Raw genomic sequence first — 4,671 nt, forward strand, 5'->3', positions numbered from 1 at the left:
TTCAATTGTTTGCAATTTTTACTAAAGCTCAGTGCCTTCTTGAAGAAGCCACATTACATTTTGTTATTTAAAGAATTATTTATTCAGGACAGAGATAAGGATTTTAAGCTTACAGGGGAAGCTCTCCTTTCTCCTCCAGTAATTACTCCTGTACTTTCTGTCACAGTGCTTTGAATAGGCATTCATCAAACATTGAGGAGCAAAAGCTGGGTGCTATGATGAGTTCTTGGATGCAAAATAAATAGCACATAATTCTTTCCCCCAAGAAATTGTACAATCTTGGGGGTGGGGGTGATTAGGGAAAGTATAGACTGACATTCTGAGAGTTGATGTGTTGCAGTGGAATCTCTCTCCCAAGTTCTGACACTGACTAGTTTTCTTTTTCTTTCTTTTTTTTTGAAAAGTCTCTAAACTCTGATTTTCCACTTTTTCAAATGTCATTGTGAATCAAGAGATTAACATTTTTTAACTCCTACTCTTTGCCAGACACTGACTTTTCTAAGTGCTTTAAATGCATTGCATTTAATCCTTTCAATAGTCCTAATCGGAAGTTACTATATTCCCATTTTATAGATGAAGAACTTTAGAAATTAAATACCTGGCTCATGGTCAAGAGCTAACAAGTGTAGCTCCAGGTTGTGAACTCAAGCTATCGAGAGTCAAAGCCTGTGAGCTGAAGCCAGTGTGGGAACCATAGGACTGACTGTAAGGCAGAGAATTCGAAGGCTGGAGGCTTCCATCGCCTTAGAATAATGGCACATTCCTTTATAGGGAATGCGCCTTCCACTTGCCACTCCAGACCCACAGTCATCTCTCCCTGCCCGTACAGTGCCCTGTGAGCTGACACACGTGGGCGGCATCAGTGGGCTCCTTTGCCTGTGGATGCAGTAGGATTCCGCCAACCAGAAGCTGCAGGGAGGAAGAAAAGTGAGGTCAGGTTATTTATTTTTCTGGAGACTTCCTTCCCTGTGAGGTTACTTGAACTGGCTGCATTCTTCCCCAAGTCTCCTCTCATGGTCCTCTTTCCTCAGCCCTATCACTGGGTCTCTGTAAAGCCACTGCTCCTCATACCTCTTGCCCCTTTGCTTTAGGCTGTTAACTAGGCCCCACTGTTACTATGGGTACTCAACAATCCCTAGTGATTTCATTGCATCCTGCCTATACCTTCAGAAACAGCTCCTTTATTAATCTTCCTTAGATTTTCCTAGTTATCCTAATCTAAGTGTCCAATCTGTTCCCTCTAGTGACACAGACAAATACACTGGGCTTAAATGATGGCATCCTTAATAAGTACTTTTCTAACTCCATTTTCAGTGCTTCTGTGACATGGACTTTTTCCAATCCTCAAGCTTGCAATATTTCTAGTTACAGGGACTTTTCATATCCCGGTCCTTCTATTTGGAATGCCACTTCTTTTTCATGCCCCAAGAGGTAAGTGGCAGAGCCATGATTTAACCCTGCTTGGTGGGAATCCTTGTCCTACTATCATTGCATTTCTTGGGTTCAGGCTTGCAAGTTAGGGCCAAATGTTGGTGGGCAAAATGCTCACCAGCTCAGCAAGGTTCTACCAGACACTAAAAATAAAAGGGGCTCTTGTAAGGGTGTTCTGGGAACTTATTTATGGCCAGGCCAGGCCTTTATTTGAGTTTGGGCATGATAGGGGTGAAGAGAATCATGCTGATGAAAATGAAGCAGCCAGGTGACTCGTTCCTGTGAGTGCTGCTTTAGCTGTTCTGATTCTGTCGCAGCTTCTCCAGGTTCTGGTTGGCCATCTTGAGTGACAGGGTGTGCTTGTCCTTCTTGATGACACTCTGGGCAGCCAGTGTGTTGGTCTGAAGGCTCCAGGCCAGGCTTTGTATTTCTCGGCCAGCCTGTCCTGGAGGTTCTGGTGCTGTTGCAGGATGAGGTCTAGCTTAGTTGCTGACTGCTTCTCATCCTCTGGCCTCTGCTACCCCTTTCTCTTCTTCAGTCCAGCAGAGTCCGTGCCTAGCAGCTCACACTGCATCCTGCTGGTTTACCACTCCCACCACTACATACATACCATCTTGGTGGAAGGTACATGCTCCCTGGCTGAGGTTGGCACCTGTCTGGGGACCAGGAACTGGTTGGTGGGTGCCTTCCCTGAGGGGGTCAGCTGTGTGGTAATATTCACTGATCACCTCAGAGGCAGGTTTGCTGGGCTTTTAGGGCCTGCAGCAAGTCCCCGAGGGCTCCCAGATACTTCTCCAGATGCCACTCCTCCATCCTGCTTCTCTGTTGTCATCACCCTGCAGTGGCATAGCAGCTGCCCAGGTTCAGCTCCAGGCTCCATGTGGCCATCACCAACCAGAGGTTCCCGTCCCTTCCCCCGGAAACTATTCTTTTCTAGATGTGTTTTTTTTTTTTTTCTATTTTGTTGCCAATACGTTCTTCCTGCCCACCATTTTTTTTGAAACCAAACAAAACCTTTTCTATAGTGAACATGACTGCAACTTTGCTTTATGTTGGAACAGATGAAGGAACATGCCTGTCTTGAGGGACTCTTGCTGAAAGCAGTTGATTGCAGAGTGCCACAGCACCACTGAGAAACATTAGCTGAGGTAATGCAGCTCCTGGGGCAGTTTAATTTGAAACAATTGAATTTGTGAATGCAAATACGCAGCCTCTCCCTCTGGTTTGTGGAGGAGGGAGAACCAAGGGGGCCTTTAGCAAGAAGCTCGAAGAGGCAGTTTGGTAGGCAGCAGAGCTGCTACCTCCTTTCTGTGCCAACCCATAGCACAGTTCTTTCCTACTGAGAACAGATTCCATTTGTTCAGTGCGTGTTTGTAAAGACAGAGATTTTCAGATGCACAGCTATAATGGAGCATTCACACATTTAAAACCCGGCTAAATTCCCCCCCAGGGCACATGGGGATGATTCCAGGAGTACATGTTTGCCTGGAAATGGTGATGAAAATACGATTTTGTTGACTTTGTTTCTGTTGATACATGTTGCCCGGAATTGGCCATGGAAATACAATTTTGTTGACTTTGGGTGAGTTCAAGGGAACAGCCTAGCCACCCAGTGCTGCAGGTTCATGCCAGGGCACCATGGTTTCTGCTCTGACCAGATAGGATGATACTGAGGTGGCCTCCTCTCTAGAGACTTGCTTTGGTACTTCACTGAAGAAAGCTGCATTTGGGTTCCATGTCCAAAATCCCTCCCTTATTCTGGTCCTCACTGCCATTGCCTACTTTCTCCCATGTCATTAGTCTAGGGAATCTGTCAGTATTGTAAACCCAGGCTTGCCAGATACTGTGAGGATTCCTTATTGCTCATCAGATAAAATCTAAGTCACCTAACTTGGCTGTACATGACCTGACCTCTAACTAACTCTTTAACCTCATGGTCCATCACTACTTTATCTTCCCTGCTCTTCCATGCTATTACTACATAGAATGATGCACAGGGCCCTGAACATGGTCACTTATCTGTTATGTACTCCCTTCCTTGCCACTGTCCTCCTTCCTATGTCCACTCACTGAGAGATTACTAAGCATCTCTCCTTGGGAAGCTTTCTCTTATGTCTACTCTCTCCTTTCGTCCCCAGAACACACTAGAATTTTGTCCAAAATAGTACGTACCGTTTTCATCATGGACAAGATGTCATCAAACATAAGATATGTCATACATAAATGTAAAAAGAAAATGTGGAAACTGGAATTGATAAAATACGTATGATAGTGTTCTGTTTACTTGCCTCTCCCATTAGACCTTTGGAGAGCAAGTGTGTTCTATCATTCATTTCCATAACGCAGTTCCTCCCATTGTATCTAGTTCATATCAGGATCTTAATAAATACTTTTTGTTTTTAATAAGCAAATGTGATCTTATGGGTGGTAAACCAGGTGAGGTTTTGTTATTGTTTTTTGACTATATTTTTATTGATTTCAGAGAGGAAGGGAGAAGGGGAGGGAGATAGAAACATCAATAATGAGAGAGAATCATTGATCAGTTGCCTCCTGCATGCCCCACACTGGGGTCCGAGTTCACAGCCTGGGCATGTGCCCTGACCTGGAATTGAACCTTGACCTCCTGGTTCATATGTCGATGCTCAACCACTGAGCCACGCTGGTTGGACCCAAGTGATGTTTTTTTAACCAGTTGAATTTCTGATGGAGTTTCTTTACAATGGTGGTGCCTGGCTCAAGGCTGGCCAGGGAGTGGCCAAACCCTCCCCCGACCTGCCAGTGTTTCTGCGGTGGGAGTAGAAACAAGAAAGTTTAAGGCTGTGGCTGCTGCTATGTCCTGGATGCAGCAACCTGGAGAATCAAAGGTGACATGTTTAAAGTGTCCAGATAAGACCCACAGTAAAGCCAGTCTTTATCTCTCCTAAAATAACAGGAGTAGATTTTCCCATTAAAACATTTAAAAAACTTTAGAAAAAAGGTAGTTTACTCAACCCTGAACATCTTCAATGTGTGAGGCTATGTGTGGAAGGATCTTTTACACACATTGTTTAATGTTGTAGTCACTAAATCCCTGTGGTGGAGATGGTCTTACACGTTTAGAGATTAAAACAAGCTCAAAAGAGAAAATTATTTGAAAGGTCACATGTTAAGTGGAAGGAGATGATTCAAATCCAATATTTATGCCTCAAAACCTTTAGTCTTTATACCACGTTTCTTTGCTTCCCTTCCCCCCATTGGGGA

General features: G+C 44.4%; 1 protein-coding gene and 1 pseudogene across 1 annotated transcript in view; one reads left to right on the forward strand and one right to left on the reverse strand.

Moving 5' to 3' along the window:
• The window catches only part of GRM5 (glutamate receptor, metabotropic 5), a 432,533-nt gene that overhangs the window by 255,929 nt on the left and 171,933 nt on the right, over positions 1 to 4,671 (forward strand). The gene's annotated exons all lie outside the window — the stretch shown is intronic.
• Positions 1,638 to 2,345, reverse strand: LOC107182477 (annotated as a pseudogene).

The sequence above is a fragment of the Myotis davidii genome, unplaced genomic scaffold (genome assembly GCF_000327345.1).
Source record: "Myotis davidii unplaced genomic scaffold, ASM32734v1 scaffold657, whole genome shotgun sequence".
NCBI lineage: Eukaryota > Metazoa > Chordata > Mammalia > Chiroptera > Vespertilionidae > Myotis > Myotis davidii.